Source organism: Carcharhinus amblyrhynchos, chromosome 26 (genome assembly GCF_965287045.1).
Source record: "Carcharhinus amblyrhynchos chromosome 26, sCarAmb.v2.hapA, whole genome shotgun sequence".
Classification (NCBI taxonomy): domain Eukaryota; kingdom Metazoa; phylum Chordata; class Chondrichthyes; order Carcharhiniformes; family Carcharhinidae; genus Carcharhinus; species Carcharhinus amblyrhynchos.
Genome location: NC_137349.1, coordinates 31,128,259 through 31,151,638, shown reverse-complemented (window position 1 = coordinate 31,151,638; position 23,380 = coordinate 31,128,259).

Below are 23,380 nucleotides of genomic sequence, written 5' to 3'. Positions count from 1 at the left end.
ATTAAGGGTTATGGGGAGAGGGCGGGAATGTGGAACTGAGCCATGACAGATCAGCCATGATCTTATTGAATGGCGGGGCAGGCTCGAAGGGCTGGATGGCCTACTCCTGCTCCTATTTCTTATGTTCTTATGTAATTTTTGTTAAATAACTTACATGTGGCATGCTTAAAAATGTTCAAGTGTTTTAATTTAGAATATGGCAACTGAAAACTTAGATGTGACAAAATGGGGAGGCAGTGGTGGAGTAGTTATCACTGAACTAGTAATCCAGTCTAAGCTTGGTCCAAATCCCACTAGGGCAGATGGTGAAATTTGAATTCAATTTAAGAAGTCTATAGTTAAAAGTCTAATAATGACTATGGTTTGTCATAAGCAAGTGATATTACGTGCTTGATTTTTTAAAAATTAGAACAGGATGACATGGTGGCACAACGGTTTGTACTGCTGTATCACAATGCCAGGGACCCAGGTTCATTTCAGGCCTTGGGTCACTGTCTGTGTGGAGTTTGTACGTTCTCCCTGTTTCTGCGTGGATTTCCTCCATGTGCTCTGGTTTCCTCCCACAGTCCAAAGATGTGCGGGTTAGGTTGACTGGCCATGCTAAATTGGCCCTAGTGTCAGGGGGATTAGCAGGGTAAATATGAGGGGTTACGGCAATAGGGCCTGAGTGGGTTGGTGGTGCAGAGTCGATGGGCCAAATGGCTTCCTTCAGCACTGTGGAGATTCTATGATCTATTATCTGTGATTTATGTTAAAAAACCCATCTGGTTCATTAATGCCCTTTAGGAAAGGAAATCTGTTGTCCTTACCTGGTCTGGTCTGCATGAGACTGCAGCTCCACAACAATGTGATTGACTTTTAAATTGGGATGGACAGCAAGTGATGCCCACATCTCATGAACAAATAAAGAAAAAAGAAGTCAGAACTTCATAGATGATGAGTTGGATATCTTATTGCATAACGTTGAACATGGAAATATTCATACTCAAGGCCATGGTATGGCAGGCCAGTGTAGTAGCTGGTGGGACATGACCCTTGAAGATACATTCAAAGATCTTGACCACTCGTATGAAGTCACATTCTCACGGCACTGCATCCAGGGCCTTGGGATTTGATTCCTGGCATTGACTGCTATCTGGTTCCACCGCGTACATTAAACATGTCAGGAGGGTCACCCGGGCCCCCTGTGGATAGACCGCATCTCCTTCAACACTCCATCTGGGCATCCAGAGCTGTATCAAAGCATGCTCTCTTCACGAGATAGTGCACCATAATTCATTGTCCTCCTCTTGTGAATCATCTTACGCAAGCATTTACTGCACCTCCTCCAGCCCGTGTAAGCTGCTTTCAGTAGTGCAAGCTAGTTTTAAGTGGTGCTTTCCTTACTTAGATTTGCCTCATGCTGAATGTAGCAGCCACACAATAATAAGTTTAATGCTGGCTGTATGCAACAAACATGGCTAGCAGCAGGCAGCCTGAGTTGGTTTTCAGGGCTGATGCCCTTGTTGTTTTTTTATGGTGCATACATTTTAAGCCTTGCAATATATTTCCATTTTTATCTCTGAAAAGCAATTAAACTCTAATAATATAGTATTGTATAAAATCGCAGATGCTGTGCAAGCTGTTAGGAGCTGCAGGTCAAACTCATAACTTCAGATGAAGTCAGAGTCACTTCATTGCACCACAGTTCTATTGGGGTAGCTCGCCCCCTTTTTCCCCAGGGCAAAAGGAATGGGCAACAAGTGTCAGCCTAGCCAGCGGCGTCCACATCCCGTGAAACAATTAAACAATTATTGCTACTGTATTAAAGTTTAATTTATTGATTAGTGTCACAAGTAGGCTTACATTAACACTGCAATGAAGTTACTGTGAAAATTCCCAAGTTGCCATGCTCCGGCACCTGTTCAGGTACACTGAGAAAGAATTCAGCATGGCCAATGCATCGAACCAGCACATCTTTCGGACTGTGAGAGGAAACCGGAGCACCCAGAGGAAACCCATGCAGACACAGGGAGAACACGCAGATTCTGCGAAGACAGTGACCCAGGCCGGCAATCGAACACAGGTCCCTGGCACTGTGAGGCAGCAATGCTAACTACTGTGCCACTATGCCACCTGTCATGTACTGGCAACATCTGCCATTATTTATTATTGTGGAGAGTTTTTATTTTCTTTCATTCATGGGATGTGAGCATCACTGGCTGGGGCAGAATTTATTGCCCATCCCTAGTTGCCCTTGAGAAGGTGGCAGTGAGCTGCCTTCTTGAATTGCTGCAGTCTCAGTGGGGTAGCTACACCCACATTGCTGTTCGGGAAATAGTTCCATGATTTAGATCCAGTGACTGTGAAAGAACAGCGATATCTTTCCGAGTCAGGATGGTGATTTGTTTAGAGGGGAATTTTCAGGTGGTGGCATCCCACGTGTCTGCTGCTCTTGTCCTCCTAGATGGTAGTCGTCGAGCTTTGGAAGGTTCTGCCTTAGGAGCCTTGGTGAGATCCTGCAGTGCATCTTGTAGATGGTGTATACCACCGCTACTGTTTGTCACTGGTGGAGGGAGTGAATGTTTGTGGATAGGGTGCCAATCAAGTGGGCTGCTTTGTCCTGGATGGGATTGAACTGCCTGAGTGTTTTTGGAGTTGCACTCATCCAGGCAAGTGGAGGCTCTGCCATCGCACTCCTGACCTGTGCCTTGTCGATAACGGGCAGGCTTTGGGGAGCCAAGATGTGGGTTACCCGTCGCAGGATTCCCAGCCTCTCATTGTGGAGAGCGCAAACATTCTCAATGATCAGGCTTTACAGAGAAGATGATTGCGAGTTTGTGTGCCTGATTTAAGAAGGAAGCAATTTAACTCTCCCATTATCGCATCCAATATCACCTTTATGTTAAATTTACTGATTATGCATAGCTTTTCACACAATTCTGTTCACATTTAAGGAAGATTTATCTGGAATTCAGAGTGAAATATTACACTGTTCTGTATTCAGGCTACCTGTGTTATTTGCAAATGGAAGAGACTTAACAAATGTAAATAGCTTCACACTTTCATTTCTCTGGCCTTTGGTTTCTGGTTGTGATATCAGATGAGGCATGCAAAAAAAATATTGTTCAAATTAAGTGTAAATGTGGAAAAATGAGCAATGGAGATAACATACTAGTCCTATTATTAATCTTATTAATATTATTAATAATAATATTATATTAACATTATCAACATTAAATACATATTAATAATATAACATTTATTATTATAACATATATAATACAATACATTTGCTTTGTAATCCCAGTAGGTTCCATGTGAAACAATCCACTGGGTTACAGAACCATACAAACCCAAATTATCCCAGATTCAATCCTTGCTTTGCCTTCAGGTAGCAATTGTCAGCTCGAGCAATGATGGCTGGAATTCTCTGTGCTTGCACTCCCCTCTACCGCTGCCAATGAGAAGGGAGGATTTAGCGCACAGCCAAATCTCCATTCACTGCAGCGGGAGAGTAAAATTCTGGCTGAGAGCAAGGTTAGAGAATTCCGGCCGACGTCTCCGCCCTCTCTGACAGTCCCTCTAGATTGAGGATGACTTGTGTCCACTTGGTTCCACTTGGATCCCGAGTGATTGGTAAGTCCAAAACCCATTCTGCAGATTCTGCCGCATGTTGGGTAAATGGTACTGAAAAGGTTGGGTAGTCAGTTTATTTGGAGCCATGATGTGGGCATTGCAAAATGGCACAGTGGCCTTTGCGCTGTCGGCTCCTGATCGCCATCTCTTGGAAGTTGCAAATGTGGATGTCAGATGAGCTCAATTAAGAATTAACCTTTTTCTCCCCTTTCAACATCACAATGCCAGTTCATTGTGCAGAGCTTACAACCTTGACTGCAGTCTAAAATGGTACTGAAGGCAATAGAATTGCAGATTGAGTGGATTTACCGGCATGCATCCTTTCTGGATGTATCACAGTTTGGCTCCTGGTCTGGCCAAGACTGCAGGAAACTATAAAGGGTCGTGAATGTAGCCCAGTCAATCACACAAACCCGCTTCCCATCCATTGACCATGTCAAACTTCGCACTGCCTTAGAAAAGCAGCCAGCATAACCAAGGACCCCACTCACCACAGACATTCTCTTTTTCTGTCGGGGTAAAGATACAAAAGTCTGAGGTCACGTACCAACCGACTCAAGAACAGCTTCTTCCCTGCTGCCTTCAGACTTTTGAATAGACCTACCTAATATTAAGTTGATCTTTTCTGACACCGTAGCTATGACAGTAACACTACATTCTGCACCGTCTCCTTTCCTTCTCCCCTTTGTACTCTATGAACAGCACTTCTTGTCTGTATAGTGCGCAAGAATCAATACTTTTCACTGTATCCCAATACATATGACAATAATAAATCAAATCATATCCAAGTATAAGAGGCTGCCGACTTAATACCACTTATTTAACACCCTTTTTGAGGCATTTCCTCTACTGGTCTAGATTGGCACATGGAAAAATGGGAAACTTGTGCCACTGCAGGGTGGACAACAAGGAGAATTCACTCAAATGAAAAGAATTTACAGTTTAAAATTATTCTGCAAGTGGAAGTAAAATAGATAATGACAGTGAAATTTTCATTTATGTCTAAAGGGCATACTTTTTAATTCAAACTTTCACACAAGGACAACTCATTTGAATATTTTAATGAATTCTAGTTTCTTACTGCATGATGTATGACTGTGAGTGTTACTGAAACCAGAATGTTGGTATCTTCTCTTGCAGCAATCAATGCAGTAATTAAGAAGAAGGGGGTTAAATTGGATAGCTTTCAGAAGCAGACATAGAGGACACAATGAACCATTCTCTCGTGCCTGTTTGAGGTAATGAAGACAGTGTGGTATCTTTAATCTCCTGCTCATTTTGTTAATTACTGAATGTAACCAGCACCAAGCACACTACTGATTGGTTACATACTGTAAGGACCCAGGCCAGAAACTCCAAGCTTATGAATTTAGCTTAGTTCCTAATGTAATAAATCTTCAGAGGCAGAAATCCCTTCACCAAAATCCCTTATTACAATTCCAACAGCAGATACACTGCTATCTGTCAGCAGTGCACTTTCGGGAGCACCAGAGAAACTGACATCCCAGTTAAATATGAAATATAAGGAAAAGACACCTTGATTGGTCCATCAATTGACTCCTTAATCAGGGAGTTGATAAAGACCAACCTCAATGGCCTGATTGAAGTCATTACACCTAACTTTTACACTGCACTTTGGTATTGGTGAGCATGAGGTGTTTTGCTCCAGGTATCATTCAAGTGACCCACTAGGAAGCTTTTATCAAACATGATTTATTTAAGAACACTGTTAGAATATAACAAAGAAAATTAGCATAACTTTTACCAATTACAAGACTTAAACATGACACAATATAATTCTTAACAGCTAGCTACCTCTGTTGTTCCAATTTAAAAGCACCATAAGCTTATACCCTTCTTCAGAATTAGTTAGCATGAAAACAAGTATGCACCCGTGATACTGGATTTCTAGCTTTCTAACACCTATGGACTGAAATCCAAACAGCAGTTTTCAGAGAAAGATATATCCTCAAGACAATACAATTGAGAAATAAATCTACTTTCAAGTAGCTTCTAGTCCTCAGACTTTTGAGTCAAAAAAGGATAAGATTCTCTCTGTAGCTTCCAAACAGCATCTGAAGAACTAAGGTGGAATTCTTTGTGAAAACATAACCAGTCATATGACCTGACCTCTCAATCATCCCAATCAAGCCCCACTCTGCAATCCCAGAAGAACGTTAAAATAACAGAACACTGCATTAGTTCAGATTAAAACAAACATCATGTGAATTATACTGCTTCAGTAGTAACAGAGGACACCAGAGGCTGCAGACAAAATGGCTCCAAAAATGCCAGGGACTGCTTGAAACATCCTGTAGAGCAGCATAATTAAAATGCATTTCTTAAAGGCATACTACCATCACAATAAACCAAAAGGATATCCGAGGTCAATACTGATGAGTTACTTAAAGCTGGCATGCTCTAATGAATGAGTAAACTGTGTGTGCCTTTATATGCCCTGTTTGTGATCAGAACTCCCCACTCACCTGACAAAGGAACAGCGCTCCAAAAGTTAGTGGTGTTTACTACCAAATAAACCTGTTGGACTTCAACCTGATGTTGTGAGACTTCTTAGCAGTAATGAATACCAGCCTGCACCTCGGCAAGGGGAGATGCCTTGTGATGGAGCAAAGGCTGAGAGTCTAGTGTGGACCAATTCTTACCTGGGAAATACAGGTGGTTGATAATGGGAGGCATGCTGGTTTTCCAGCTGGATTTTGTGGAGGAGATGGAAATAATGGGAGATGTCTTGTATTTGTAGACGGACAGAAGGTCTTCTAAACACATGGCAAGATCTCAGTGTGAACACGTAGCCACAGAGATTGTGACCAAGCGTCTAGCTCCAGTGACTGTTATGACACTAAAACTAATGCTTCACAGACCACCTGTGCAGAAAGGGGCTTTCCAATTTGCCACCTTTCTTCCTCCTCTTCTTTCATCCTCTTACTGATCCTTTTTCTCTCCCTCACGTTCCCCTTCCTGCTCTTCCATGTCCTCTCTTATTTCTCCTCTTCCTCCTCCTTGTGCTGCTACATTTCTGGCACGGAAAGTGTGTCAACATGCTGCCTCCAATTTGGATGGCTAGGTGCCCAGTTGCTGCCTGTGGAGGTGCTGTAATCACACTTCTTGCTGCTTTTCAGGCCAGGGGTGAAACTCGAATCTCTGTTTGCTATCAATGCCTCTCAAAACTGAGTGAATGCATTCGTAATCCTTCTCAAATTCTGTACACGAGGCAAAAGAATCTTTTCTTCAGCACAGCGTGTCAGAAAAATATATGTTCTATAAGTAAAATCTGGACTTTGACGGTGCTGTTCCCTGCATGCGTGCTGAGATATGGAAACCCAAACATAACACACACCTCATTTCAAAGGGATTCGATTTCATCGATGTGCAACTGATGTGTAATGCCCAAAATGTCATTGCACATGTTGATGCCAATTACCCAGGCTCTCTGGTTGACTCCTCATTCGGCTCCAATCATCCGCGACCTGATTGTTTGAGGGAGATGTGGCAGGCTGCAGGAGTTGCCTGCTGGGCTACCAAGGATAAGCAGTGCATGCAAGGCTCATTACTCCCTTAATTAATTCCTCTGGTTCTTTCAGGCACAGATATCATTAAACATATGAAACCCATCCGTGCAGTTAAGGAACGCGAGTGGCATACTCAAAGGTACGCTTCCGATCTCGTAAGCTTTCAAACTAAAATTCAGGAACTTCAACAGCGAGACTCCCATAATGCAGCACACGTGCACAGTTAAAAGGTGGAGGTACTGAGGTAGTGGCTAGATTACAAGCTCTGGTTTTATTGCTGCGGGAAGGTGAGGCCTGGAGGTCTCCAGACATGTGAAGGATTGGACTTAGAGTGAGCAATCAGTCATCGTTTCAGCTTAGTGCGAATACTGGCCAATTAATGATGTATACTGGTGCTTTGAACCAGCAAGAGAGGTTGGGATGAGAGCAAATCGGAAACAAAAACAGAAAAGGCTGGAAAATCTCAGCAAGCCTGACAGCATCTGTAGAGATAAAACACGGCCAACATTTCGAGTCTGGATGATGCTTCATCATCCAGAGATTGGGGCAAGTTCTTATAATATTCCCTTGATAGGATTTACAAAACATTTGCTCCAGCAAAGCGGAAAAGCATTTTTCAGAACAAAACTTGTACACTTGAGTGATAGTTGAGGAGTTATCTTTGTTGCCAAATAAATAATAGCTAACTTAATCCAATCACACAATTATCAGCATAAACATTGCTTTGGGCCTCAAGGGATTTTTTTGGAAAACCGCTCACATTACCATTGAACAAAGACCAAAGAAAATTACAGCACAGGAACAGGCTCTATGGACATCCGAGCCTGCCCTGATCATGCTGCCCGTCTGAACTAAAACCCCCTACCCTTCTGGGGACCAAATCCTTCTACTCCTATCCTATTTATAAATTTGTCAAGACACCCCTTAAAAGTCACTATTGTATCTGCTTCCATTACCTCCCCGGCAGTGAGTTCCAGGCACCCACCACCCTCTGTGTAAAAAACCTGCCTCGTAGATCTCCTTTAAATGTTGCCCCTCGCACCTTAAACCTGTACCCCCTAGTAATTGACTCTTCCACCCTGGGAAAAAGCTTCTAGCTATCCAATTAATCTTTTCTATATTCTTGATGACATCAATGCAAAACTTGGGATAATTGCAACAACGCCTACCTGCAATTATACCTGCACTATATCAGTATTTGCCCAGGTTTAGCAAAACACATTTTTCACACATTTTTCTCACTCACTTAAGCAAAACTTTGGTGATTTTGTTTTCCCAACATCAGTATTGAAGTGAAAATGTGGGTGAGGTCCACTGAAGATTATGTTTATTGAGCAAGCACTCATAATGATTCATAGCCATTTTATACTCCCCATGCTAATATTAGCAGAATGGTAAATGAGACTGCAAAATGGAGCAGTGTCATTCTTGATGTGAATTCCTGCACTTCCAGAAATTGTTCATTGAATCAGAGCAAAAAGTGAAAACAGAAAGCCTATCTGTATTCACATAACTTATGTAATAATGTAGCATTATGCAGTCACTCACTTTCAGATAAATGAGGCAAGGCTTTTACACAGAGGCTGTTGGGTGCTTGGAACTCGCTGCCAGGGGAGATAGTGAAAGCAGATACGACAGTGACTTTTAAGGGGCATCTTGACAAGTACATGAATAGGAAGGGAAAAGAGGGATACGGTCCCCAGAAGAATAGGGGGTTCTACTTCAATTGGGCAGCATGGTCGGTGCACCCTTGGAGGGCCGAAGGGCCTGTTTCTGTGCCGTGATTTTCTTTGTTCTTCGTTCTAAACCTGGAGCAATCAGCTTAAAGAAGTCTGAGGAAAGCTGCCTTAACAAGGAGCCTATGTTAAGATTTGCCATTTGACCCACAAGTGGACAGTCACACCCTGTCATGGAATACAAACTTCAGCAAAGACCATGACAGGTCTCAACCTTAATGCTGGACTAAGATCCAAGATTGGGCCACTATGACTTTCAGACGTCTGAATGTTGTTGCCATCTTGTGCCATACATGGCACTCATATTTCAAAAGGATGGCACAGAGACACCATTGTTAGCGCTGCTGCCTCACTGCACCAGGAACCCGGGCTCAATTCTGGCCTTGGGTGACTCTCTGTGTGGAGTTTGTACGTTCTCCCCTTGTCTGCGTGGGTCTCCTCCGGGTACTCTGGTTTCCTCCCATAGTCTGAAGATGTGCTGACCATGCTAATTTGCCATTTAGTGTCCCAGGGTGTGTGTGTTAGCTGGATTAGCCATGGTAAATGCACAGTGTTGGGAATAGGTGGTGAGTGGGCCTGGTAAAATGCTTTGCCAGAGAGTTACTGCAGACTCAATGGGCCGAATGGACTCCTTCTGCACTGTAGGGATTCTATGATTTCCCCGTGGTGGCTCTACTACATATGAAGTTAAAATGATAGGCATTTTTAATATCTCAGGTTGCTGGCAACCATTCTCCAGACAATTGAAGACATGAGTGCGAATTAGAATATGAGTCCCAAAATCTGTATGGTAAAAACAGAAGTAATCATGCGATGTGTTCCCACTGTGTTCATGAGTTGCACGCCCTGCCCTACATCGCTAATCATCAAATCAATGACAGACTGCTGTTCAGACAAATGTTGCTGCACAAATCACTCTGTGGGTAAATGTCAGTTTATAGCAGAGACTCTTCCTCAGAGCATCTTCAAATATTGTGTGAAAGAAGGCACCAACACCATTGTGATATTTTGCAAGGGGGTGCATTCACCTGGCATTCAAGTACGCAGTTGAATGGATTTATTCTGGTCTTGGTTTATATGCAAACATAAACAAATGGCCAAAAGAGAGTGATATTGCAGTTTTTTTCTCCTTAATGAAAAAGTTCTACAATCTTCAAATTCCATAAAATTTGTACTCATTTTTTACTTTTAATTTATTTACATGTCCAACATACCCACTGGTTTCGTATTCCTAAGAGGATATCTCCTTTTTCGATCCAAACTTTCAGAGCTGATTTTGCTCTTGACCTTTAATGTATTTTGCACTTGTTCAGACATGTCTGTCTGACTCTGACTTGGATTTGAACTGGTTTCAGGCACAAGTTCTTTTGGGGTAACGATTGGTACTCTACTCATATAATAAGTATTTAATTTAGCAGAATCATTTGATTCTTCCTAATTCTATTCTTCTGTCCTGGTTTTATCTACAGAGGTTCTTTGTGAACCTGTACAGACGTTGAACCTCTGTAGATAAAACATGATCTATATGGACAAACTGAATCTTCCCACTACTGAACATCCTGACTAAATACGTGTGAGGACCATGTATCTTCATGCCTTTTCCTGGTAGCCCCTTCAGCCACTGATGGTGATATTCCTTCACCTTAACCCTGTGATTCAACTTCAGACGTCTTTCTCTCATGCTGCCCCTATCGTGATTCTCCTTTTGTCTGACTTTTCTCTCTCCTACTGACTGTGCTATGTGTGGCATCAGCAATAAAAACCTCATTCTCGGCCGACTTCTAAGAAACAATTCAGCTGGTGTTCAGCCAGTGCTGGTGTGAGGAATGTTATGGCAAATAAACAAAAGATTCACCAGTTTGTGATTCAGTAACAACAGACATTTCTTCGCACTGGTATCCAGCATTTGATTAATAAGAGGACACATTACAATTTGTATTATGCTGCATCTATTGAAGCAAGATCTTGCAATGGAACTCCGGTCTGTTTTACCCAGTGCATTCTCAGCAATCTGACAAAGTCTTCTGAACAAAACAGAGGTTCATTGTCAGACACAATTTCCCGTGGGGCCACAACAATAGCAAAACAAAACTGCAAAGTACCTAGGGATTTGCTAGTTGTTATTTGATTCATCGGAAACCACAACTTTGAATGCCTTTCGAGCATAATAAACAGATGTGAAATCTTGAAACTCTGCAAACGTTTATGTGCAGCAAAGGTATCGATGGAAGGTTAATTTTCCTATGGCTTGACATACTTTATTTTATTAATTCATGTGATGTGGGCATCACTGGCAAGGTCAGCATTTATTGCCCATCTCTAGTTGCCCTTCAGAAGGTGGTGGTGGGCTGGCTTCTTGAACCACTGCAGTCCATGTGGTGTAGGTACACCCACAGTGCTGTTAGGTAGGGAGTTCAGGATTTTGATACAGCGACAGTGAAGGCACGGCGATATACTTGAAAGTCAGGATGCTGAGTGACTTGGAGAAGTTCCAAATGGTGGTGTTCCCATGTATCTGCTGCCCTTGTCCCCACGTCTCTTCCTGGTAGCCCCTTCAACTACCGATGATGATGTTCTTTCATCTTAACTCTATGGTTCAACTTCAGACTTCTTTCTCTTGTGGGTTTAGAGGATGATGTTCAAGGAGTTCCTGCGGTGAATTTTGTAGATGGTACACGTGGCCGTCTACGTACATTGATGGTGGAGGGAGTGGGTGTTAGTACATGATGTCAGGCTTTATGAATGTTATTGGCCACACTTGGAATACTGTGTGCAATCCTGGTCACCCTATTATAGAAAGGATATTATTAATCTAGAAAGAGTGCAGTAAAGATTTGCTAGGATGCTACTGGAACTTGATGGATTGAGTTATAAGGAGAGGCTGAATAGTCTGGGACATTTTTCTCTGGAGTGTAGGAGGCTGAGGACTGATCTTATAGAGGTCTATACAATAATGAAGTGCATAGATAAGATAGATAGTCAATATCTTTTCCCAAAGGCAAGGGAGTCTAAAACTAAAGGGCATAGGTTTAAGGTGAGAGGGGAGAAATACAAAAGTGTCCAGAAGGGCAATCATTTCACACAGAGGGCGGTGAGTGTCTGGAACAAGCTGCCAGAGGTAGTAGTAGAGGCGGGTACAATTTTAACTTTTAAAAAGCATTTAGATAGTTACATGGGTGAGATGGGTATAGAGGGATATGGGCCAAATGCAGGCAATTGGGATTAGCTGAGGGGTTTTAAAAACAGGGCAGTGTGGACAAGTTGGGCTGAAGGGCCTGTTTCCATGCTGTAATCCTCTATGAGTCTATGGATTTGCACTCATCAATATTACCCCGGGATGTTGATAATGAAGTTAATGCCATTGAATGTCAAGGGCGATGGTTAGATCCTCTCTTCTTCCATCACTTTACTGATGATCGAGAATGGGCTGATGAGGTAATAATTGACTCGTTTGGATTTGTCCTTTTTTTGTGTACGGGACATACCTGGGCAATTTTCCACATTGTTGGGGGAAGATGCTACTATTGTACCTGTACTGGAACAGTTTGGCTAGAGGCTTGGTAAGTTCTGGAGCACAAGTCTTCAGTACTACTGCCAGAATATTGTAAGGGCCCACAGCCTTTGTAGTATCCAGTGCCTTCAATTTCTTGATATTACATGTGACGCTGGGGACAACTGCAGGAGGCCGAGATGGATCATCCCACTCAGCACTTCTGGTTGAAGATTGTTGCAAATGTTTCAGCCTTGTCTTCTGCACTGGTGTGCTGAACTCACCCAATATTGAGGATGGATAAAGTCGACATGGAGTGGATGTTCCCTTTTATGGGGCATTCTATGATGAGAAGTCATAGTTTTAGGATAAGGGGTAGCAAATTTAAAATAGAGTTGAGGAGAAACTACTTCTCCCAAAGGGTTGTGAATCTGTGGAATTCGCTACCCAATGTGTGGTGGATGCTGGACAGCGAGTAAATTTAAGGAGGAGTTAGACAGATTTTTAGTTGGTAATGGGTTGAAGGGTTATGGGGAGAAGGCAGGAAAATGGGGATGAGGAGCATATCACCCTGATTGAATGGAGGAGCAAACTCCATGGGCCGAGTGGCCTAATTTTGCTCCTATAGTTTATGAGCTTATGAACTTATGGGCTTATTTGTGGAACCTCCTCCTCCAGTAAATTGTTTAATTGTCCACCACCATTTATGACAGGGCAGCAGAGGTTAGATTTGATCCATTAGTTGTGAGATCTATCACAGGCTGCTTTGACTGTCACGCAAGCAGAATCATAGAATCCATAAAGTGCAAAAGGAGGCCATTTGGCCTAACGAGCCTGCACTGTCCTCTGTTGCAGCCTCAACAGGCTGACACCCTAGTTTTTGAGTGCCCTCGATGCTGCTCCTGGCACGCCTTCCTCCACGCTTCATTGAATCTATGTTGTTCACTGTGTTTTCTCTGCCATTGTCTAACCCAGCCCATCACAGATAGCTTCCTGCTCGACTCTTTGTCAAGTTTATCTCTAAGTGTGGATTATGAAGAGCATCAGTGATCAGTACCTTTCACTAATTACAACTGTGGCTCCCCATGTAACCCAACCGTTATCAACTGAAAACCCATTCTTGCTGATAAAATATGGCCTGATTTCTAAATCCAGTATCTTTGCTGGCCACCCATTTGTGGTATAATCACATACCCTTGCCAATACAGGGTCCCTGTAAGTTATTATTTTTCTACTAATTATTATTCTACTAACATACTCTGTTGTGACTGCCAACTTGTCTATCATAGAATCCTTACGGTGCAGAAGGAGGCCATTCGGCCCATTGAGCCTACACCGACAACAATCCCAACAACGCCCTATCCCTGTAACCTCACATACTTACTCTGCTAATCCCCCTGACACTAAGCGCCAATCTCACATGACCAATAAACTTAACCCACCCACCTTTGGACAGTGGGTGGAAACTGGAGCACCCATAGGAAACCCACTCAGACACAGAGAGAATGTACAAACTCTGCACAGTGGCCTAAGCTGGGAATTGAACCCAGGTTCTGTGTCACCGTGAGGCAGCGGTGCAAACCGATGTGCCACCATGCTGCCTTTTCAACATGTGAAAGAAAAATGCATCTACCATGTTGGCTTGTATTCCTGAGGGAGATGGTAATTCAGGAATTGCATCAACATTGCAATGATCTTCGATTGTCTGTGCTTATTGTACTGTTAAGGAGGCAAAATCAAAGCCCATCTCTGCATTCACTCTGCAATTAAAGTTTGTACTGGAGACTTTGGATAATAGCTATCCGTGGCTTAAGTTCAATTTCGATCTTGAACATACAAGTATTTATAAAAGCTTCTTACGCCAGAAATCAAAGTCAATGCTTCACGTTTTATCTGAGCAGAATTTCACTCAATGGCACTGAGAGTATGTGAGAGTGTTGCAATCGGTCTCTCTTCACTATCATCCACCACATGAGAGATCACAGCACCTAGTCTGTATCTTCAGCTAGTTAATCTTTTTGGACACATTGTAATCGACAAGCATTGTATCATCCATCAATTGACTTCTGCACAATGTGAATCCTTTGTCACACTCATTTGTCCAATTCCACGGAACACTCTTGCTCAAAGTTGGATGCAATATGGTTGCAAAATCTGGCATGAGGCTTCAAAAAGCTCTGAGGTCTGAGATATACTGAGGGTGAATGTAGACCCAGTGACATTCAAGTAACATCTAGGTCAAAGAAACCTGCTCAACCAGCACTCCATCTCAATATTTAATCCCAAAGACAAAAACACAATTGCAAGATAATTACAGGTACAGACAGTGCGAGTGGACAGAGAGATAATCTGTAATTATCTTGCAATTGTGTCTTTGCCTGTACCTCTTCACTCATCTGATGAAGGAGCAATGCCCCGGAAACTTGTGATTCCAAATAAACCTGCTGGACTTTAACCTGATATTGTGAGGCTACCTGGAATTGTGCCCACCCCAGTCCAATGCCAGCATCTCCACATCATGGTTTCTTGACTAGCGTAGTGTAGGGCAGCACGGTAGCACAGTGGTTAGCACTGCTTACTTCACAGCTCCAGGGGCCTGCGTTTGATTCCTGGCTTGGGCCACTGTCTGTATGGAGTTTGCACATTCTCCTCGTGTCTGAGTGGGTTTCCTCCGGGTGCACTGGTTTCCTCCCACAGTCCAAAGATGTATAGGTTAGGTTGATTGGCCATGCTAAATTGACCGTACATGCATAGGTTAGAGGATTAGTGGGTAAAATATGTACGGGTATGGGGGTAGGGCCTGGGTGGGATTGTGGTCGGTGCAGACTCGATGGGCCGAATAGCCTCTTTCTGTACTGTAGGGTTTCTATATTTCTATGAAAGGCTCGAAAAACAAGATATTGTACTCTGGTAAGCTTTAAAACTCGCTGAAGTTTATGGCATTCAATTATCTATTTTTACAATTTACTGGGATTAGTTGCTGGATCATACTTTATTTCCTCATGAACTTTATCTGTGGAATATTAAGCTGCTGGGAAATTATTCTTCCTGCATCACTCATCATTTGGAGATTCACCGATCAGTTCCAGAAACTTCAAATACAGCTTGACAAAATTGAAATTTCTTCTTAAACTAAACAAAGGGAATTAATTTCTGCTTCAACTATTTAATTTCCTTTCCAACTTCCCAATGTCTTTTGTCCTCTCAGTTGTTCTGTTTTCCTCCATTGACACTGTGGGCGGGATTTAATAGCCTCACTCGGGTGGGACCCGAAATTCCTACCCGAGATTAACGGAGATTCCTGATGTTGGACCCTCGCCCATCCTGATTCCGTGGCAGGTGAGGAGATAGAATTCCGGCCACTGTGTTTTGACCCATGTTGATCATCGTTAATTTTTAAATTATCATTCTTTTATCTAAATTCCTACCTTTAACTTCCTGCAGCCCGTTAACCATCAAAGATGTCTTTGCTCTTCCCATTCGGGCTTCATGAGTATCTCTGATTTTAATTAATTTATCATTAGTTTTCAGCTGCCATGGTCCTAAGCTCTGGAATTCTATAAGACCATATGATATAGGAGCAGAAATAGGCCGCTTGGCCCATCATGTCTGTTCTGCCATTCAATCATGGATGATAAGTTTCTCAATCCTATTCTCCCACCTTTTTCCCTCAACCTTTGATCCCCTTACCAATCATGAACCTTTCTATCTCAGTCTCAATGATCCAAGCTCCACAGCCTTCTGTGGCAAAGAATTCCACAGCTTCACCACCCTCTGGCTGAAGAAACTCCTCCTCATCTCGCTTCTAAAGGGCCATCTCTTTACTCTGAGGCCGTTCCCTCAGATCATAATCTCTCCAACTAATGGAAGTATCTTTCCCACGTCCATTCCATCCAGGCCTTTCAGCACTCTGTAAGTTTCAATGAGACCCCCCTCATCCTTCTAAACTCTATTGGGTACAGACCCAGAGTCCTCACACATTCATCATTGTCAAGCTTTTCGTTCCTGGGATCATTCTCATGAACCTCTTATGGACCCTCTCCAGGCCAGCTTGGTATGGCTTCTGCTCTGCCCAAGATCGCAAGAAATCACAAAGGCTCATGAATGAAGCCCGGTATATCACGCAAACCAATCTCTCATCCGTTGACTCTGTCTACATTTCCGCTACCTCAGAAAAGCAGCCAGAATAATCAAGGACCCACGCACCCCATGCACCCTGGACATTCTCTCTTCCACTTTCTTCTGTTGGGAAAAAGAAAAGTCTGAAGACACGTACCAACCGACTCATGCTTCTTTCCTGCTGATATCGAACTTTTGAATGGACTGATCTTTCTCTACACCCTAGCTATGACTGTAGCACAACATTCTGCACCCCTTCCTTTCCTTGTCTATGAACAATATGCTTTGATGTTGGCACACAAGAAACAATACTTTTCACTGTATTCTAATATATGTTTCAAGAAACCAAATCAAATCAAATTTAAAAAAAGGGCCAATACATCCTTCCTTAGATACAGGGCCCAAGATTGCTCTAAATGTGGTCTGAACAGAGCCTTTAATTCCCTGCTTAAACTTTTCTGGATCTCAATCCATCTTTTTTCCTTAAAGGCACACCTATGTCTATAACCAACCATGCCAGTCTGGCTGGGATTTTACAACTTCGCTCGTCCTGAATCAGGAAAATCCTGCCCGAGGTCAATGGACCTTTCCATGTTCCCCTCCATACCCGCTCCGTTTCCCGTGTGGACCAGATGGTAAAATTCCAGCCTCTGTCTCTTTTTGAAGCATGGATTCAGTCTTTGCTAAATAACTCTCCTGCGAATAAGGGGTGGCACAGTGGCACAATCGTTAGCACTATTTTCTTACAGAGCCAGGGACCCGGGTTCGATTCCCGGCTTGGGTCACTACCTGTGTGGAGTTTGCACATCCTTCCCATGTCTGCATGGGTTTCCTCCGGGTGCTCCAGTTTCCTCCCACACTCCAAAGATGTGCGGGTTAGGTGGATTGGCCATGCTAAATTGACCCTTACTGCCGGGGGATTAGCAGGGTAATATATGTGGGGTTATGGGGATAGGGCCTGGGTGGGATCTGTGGTTGGTGCAGACTCAATGGGGCTGAATGGCCTCCTTCTGCCCTGTAGGCCTTCTATAAGAGGCCAAATTAGCCCAATATACTTTTAAACCTGGTTTTGTCCTGCACTATGCAACAAAGCCATCAACAGTTTTGGAAAAGCAAGGGCTGAAATCAGGTGTATGAGACTGGTTGTGAACCTTTTTAAGTATATGCTGCAAGCAAGTATATAGGTCACATTTTTAAACCAAAAATGAAAAAGCATCTTTCTAAATGATCGAGGCTCGACAAACTTAAATGGGAAACTGCACTGAGATTTCTCAGTTCCAAAACAAAAACAACACATATTCCAAGGTACATTATTCTCTGGGTGTTGGTGATAATTCCACAGTCCAGGAACATGATAATTAACTGCAGTGAAAATTAAGTTAATTAACACTCAATGTGCAATGTGTTTCAGAACACATTTGAAAGTAAGTCACAGATTCACAGAGACTGCTCACAAAAAAAAACAACCATCATTCTCTGACATATAGAATCCCATAATTGATAATAGCAGAGCAAAGCAGTCATAGAAATTAAGCAGAGTTGGGTGGGTGTGGGTCTATATGAGTGAATTATATTGAAGTTCCACTGAGGCTTGTACTGGGTTCCCTGATGTTAGGTAATTTACAAGCAATTTTGAGCAGTGAATTGCTTCTTCACTTGTGTTTATAAATGCATTGTAAAGTGGTGACTGGAATTTTATCATGAAAATGTTATTGACTACTGTCCTCATTGAAATAACTTCTGAGAGGCCAGTGTCCCTTTAGCGGAACTGATTTATTTACAATGGTTTGCAACATTCTGGCAGGTAATTCTCAGTACAACTTATGGACCTTGTTGAAATCATTACACAGATGGCACTTGCACAGATTGGAGGGCAGCTAATGTAAGTCTGCTATTCAAAAAGGAGGTTGAGAGGAAACAGGGAAGTATAGACAAGTGAGTCTAATGTCAGTTGCTAGAGTCCATTATCAAGGATTTCATAACTCAGCATTTGGGAGGCAGTGGTATAATCAGACAAAGTCAGCATGGATTTACAAAGGGGAAATCATGCTTGGCAAATCTATTGAGGATGTAACTGCGAGAGTTGGCCAAGGAGAATTGGTGGATGTGGTTTATTTAGACTTTCAGAAGGCTTTTGACAAGGTCTCACAAAGCAGTCTACTATGTAAAGTTAAACGCATGGGATTGCAGGTGATGTCTTGAGATGGATAGGGAACTGGTTAGCAGATAGGAAGCAAAAACCTGGCGTAAGTAGATCTTTTTCTTATTGGCAGGCAGTGACAAGTGGGTTTCCGCATTGATCTGTAATAGGACCCCAACTGTTCATATTCTATATTAATGATTTGGAAGAGGGAACTACATGTATTATCTCCAAGTTTGCAAATGATACAAAGTTGGGTGGGAGAGTAAGCTGTGAGGTGAATGCAGAGATGCTTCAGTGTGATTTGGACAGGCTCAGTGAGTGGGCATATGCATGGCAGATGCAGTAGAATGTGGATAAATGTGAAGTTATCCACTTTAGTAGCAATAATAGCAAGATAAATTATTACTTGAATGGATGTAAATTGAGAGAGGTGGATACTCAGTGAGACCTTGGTGTCCTTGTGCATCAGTCACTGAAAGTAAGCATGCAGGTACAGCAGGCAATAAAGAAGGCAAACAGTATGTTGATGTTCATAGAGAGAGCATTTCTGTATAGGAATAGAGATGTTTTACTTCAATTGTATAGGGCGTTGGTGAGGCCACACCTGGAGTATTATGTAAAGTGTTGATGTCCTTGTCTGAGGAAGGATGTCCTTGCAATAGAGGGAATACAGGAAAGGTTTACCAGTCTGATTCTTGGGATGATAGGTCTGTCACGTGAGGACAGACTAAGTCAGTTAGGGTTGTTTTAACTGGAGTTTAGAAGAATGAGGGGGACCTTATAAACTTAGAAAACTCTAACAGGTTTAAGCAGGGTAGATTCAGGAAGGATGCTCCTGAGAGTGGGGAAGTCCAGAACTAGGGGTCATAGTTGGAGGACATTGAATAAACCTTTTAGAACTGAGGTGAAGAGAAATTTCTTCACCCAGAGAGGGTGAATCTGTGGAAATCACTACCACAGAAAATAGTTGAGGCCAAAACATTGTGTGATTGCAAGATGAAATTAGATGTAGCTCTTGGGGCTAAAGGGATCAAGGGATATGGGTGTGGGGGGAAGATACAGTCAGGATATTGGATTTGATGATCAGTCATGATCAAAATGAATGGTGGCGCAGGCGTGAAGGGCTGAATGGCCTACTGCTACTTCTAATTTCTATGTTAGGATGTTCAAAGTAGGCCTTTACATTACATTCTGTCTTGCCCCACACTACCCCACCCCCATTCCCTCATTCCCCAACAGTTTCCCAGTTCAGTCAGCACAGAGCACCTCCAATTCCTATCAGGAATTATTGTCCCCCCCGTTGGTACTGGATCAAAGACACTTATGCCATTCCCTAGCTCCCTTTTCCAGGCCACAATTCCAAACCCCGGTGATTTAATTCTCCTCTGCCAAATGCTACCACTGTCAGACCTCAGATCCTGTACAGTTCAATCTGGAACATCTCGCCGAAGGTAGTATTATACAATGACCTTTTCTCTGCTAATTTTCTGATGACATGAATTCAGCTCTTTAGGGAGGACCAGAACGAAAGCCTCCCGGACACCCATTTCTGGTAAAATATCCAATTTAAATTTTGAGTCTAATTTTCTAACGTGAAGTAGAAGCAGACGCATTTGAGAAGCTATTGAACAATTATTTTGTTGCAATATTCCCCAAACAGATTGAGAGCAGTTTTTCATACCTGTCAGGGTTTGAAAAATGAAATACATTATAGTATCACAGTCGGGTATCACTGGCACCAGGCAATTCTAACAGGTCCACAGCATGTTGTTAGCAATGTGAAATTGCAAATCACAGAAGAATTCTGAACAAATGCAAATGCAATCGTCTATAATTGAAATTCTATGATAGATTTGAACATGAACGCCCTACATAATTGGCAAGACCAAACATTATTTTCAGCATAGCTTTATTCATTTATTGAGAAGCTTGCTTTATTTGGTTGAACTGATCTTTAGTAACACGTAGGTATCCTTAGGGGACATGGGACAATAATGATAAGGGTGATAAATCTAGGCTATTTTTGGTTCTGTGTCGTATGTGTTATTGTCTTTTGTTTTGCCTTTAGCGTGTGGGCATTACAGGCAAGGGCATCACTTGTTGCCCATCTCTAGTTTCCCTTGGACTGTACGGCCTGCTGGGCCATTTCAGAGGACAAGTTGAGTCAGGTGCCGGAAATTTACTGCCTCGCCCGCCTGAAACTCGTTAGATCCCGCCTGAGACCAATGGAGAATGCCATTCGGCAAGACTCCTCCGCCCCGATTCCAGGGCAGGCGTGCCGGTAAAATTTTGGCCAGGCAGTCTGGAGTCTCATGTGGGCCAGACTTGGCTAGGCACCACTGATTTCCTTCCCCGAAGGAGTTAGTGAACCACATGGGTTTTTACAACAAGCAAAGAACAGTACAGAGCAGGAACAGCTCAGCAAGTCTGTGCTGATACAGATGCCTCTCTAATCTAATATTTTCTTGCCTCTATGTGGTTCAAAACTCATTTATTCCCTGCCCGTTCATGTGTTTATCCAGATGCCTCTTGAAGTTTGTTACAGAATCTGCTTCCACCACCTCCTCCAGCAACGTGTTCCAGGCATTCATCACCCTCTGTGTGAAAAACTTGCCCGTTACATCTCTTTTAGACTTTCCCCCTTTCACTATCAACCTATGCCCCCGAAATAAGTGATAAATGTTATGATCTGAAACTAGTTTTCAATTCCAGATTTATTAATTGAATTTAAATTCTATCTGCTATGGTACAATTTGAACCCATGCACCTCTAGACCAGTTGCCTAGGCCTACTGGAATTATGACTATACTACCTGCTGTGCCTAACTGCTAACCATCTGCTAACTACTGTTAGCTTTGTACTAATGTAGTGATGTTGCAGCAAACACTTATTGTCCATTATTTGACTGTCCCTGTCTCCAAATGGGGAGAAGAAAGAACAGCCAGCATTCTGGCAGCTCATTGATATCCACTGCCCCGTGGAGAAAAGTATAAACTAGTATTCTATGCTGGCAAGTAGTACAAAGAGCAGTGAGTAGTAATACTAAGGATCTAGAAGAATATTGATTGTTACGTTTGTATGCTTCTGAGCTACATATATTCGCACACAGAGTGCTATGCTTTGCAAACAGAAAGAACACGTCCATGGGTTACATGTTTTTCAACTAAAAAGCTTTGGGGACAGATACTCCCTGGTTCTTTCCCCGTGGCAATGCCTTAACCAACCAGAATTAATCTAGCTGGGTGTGAATCATAGAATCATAGAATCCTTACAGTACAGAAGGAGGCCATTCAGCCCATTGAGGCTGCACTGACAACAATCCTACCCTATCCCCCTAACCCCACACACTTACCCTAGTAATCTCCCTGAAACTAGGGGCAATTTAGCATGGCCATTCTACCTAACCTCCACGTCTTGGGAAACTAATGGGCAATTTAGTATGGCCAATCCATCTAGCTTGCACCTCTTGCTTGGCAGTTAACTGTTCCCTGGTGCATTCTGCACCACAATGCCTCCACCAATCAGAATCTACTTGCCAACTATCAGTGCCCTCTTTTCATTTTGAATACATTGTTGTGCCCCTTTAAGATTTGGTATTCTTTTGAATCTATCCTGATGAGCACAAGATGAAAAGCTTTAACAACATCTCTTTTTTTGGGCAATATCTGAAAGTTATTGGAGCAAAGGTATGTATGGGAAGTTACATTGCAGATCAGCTATGATCTAAGTAAAGAGCACAAAACAGGCCTGAGGGCTAAATAGCCCTCAGTGGATCCTATGTTCATTGTTAGATCAGCTGGAACTTGCCAAAAATGCATTTATCTTCAATATTTCAGAGAATCTGATTATTTTTAGGGAGGACAGTAGGGTGGTTTCACAGTGTCAAGAGCTCCCCTTGCATTCTTGCACAATGACTCATCCATTGCAAAAAAAGCTGCTGAGAGAATCCTCCAGACAGAAATCATTTGCAGTAGTGTAACAGATTTGGGGCGGCAAGGTGACACAGTGGTTAGCACTGCTACCTCATAGCTCCAAGGACCTGGGTTCGATTCCTGGCTTGGATCACTGTTTGTGTGGAGTTTGCACCCTTTCCCCATCTGTGCGGGTTTCCTCCGGATGTTCTGGTTTCCTCCCACAGTCCAAAGATATGTGGGTTAGGTTCATTGACCATGTTCAATTGCTCCTTAGTGTCCCAGGATATGTAGATTAGTGGGGTAAATATGTGGGATTGTGGGGATGGGGTCTGGGATGGGATTGTTGTTGGTGCAGACTCAATAGGTTAAATGGCCTCCTTCAGCAATGTTGGGATTCTATGAATGCACATCTTTAGGATGATGCAAAGTGCCCCACAATCTATTAAGTGCTTTTTCAATCATTATTTACTGTTCTAATGTCTGGATCTGGATATCCAATAGTTTCACAACAAGGTTCCAGAAACAGCAATGGGGAGAATGATAGCAGTGTTGGTTTAGGGATTAATGTTGGACTGGATTGGAGGGGAACTCTTCTTAGCACAATGCCATGGGTTTTCTTGTAGTCCACCTGGAAGGAGAGATGGGACTTTAATATCTCATCTGAAAGTCAGCACCTCCACCAGTGCAGTGCATGCTCACAACTCCTCTGGGGTATCAGCATTGTCTCAGTAGTAGAACTTCCACTTCCACGTCAGAAGGTTGTGGGTTCAATTCCAATTTCAGAAGAATAATCTTGCTTGGCACTTCACTGAAGTACTTCTGGTCACCTC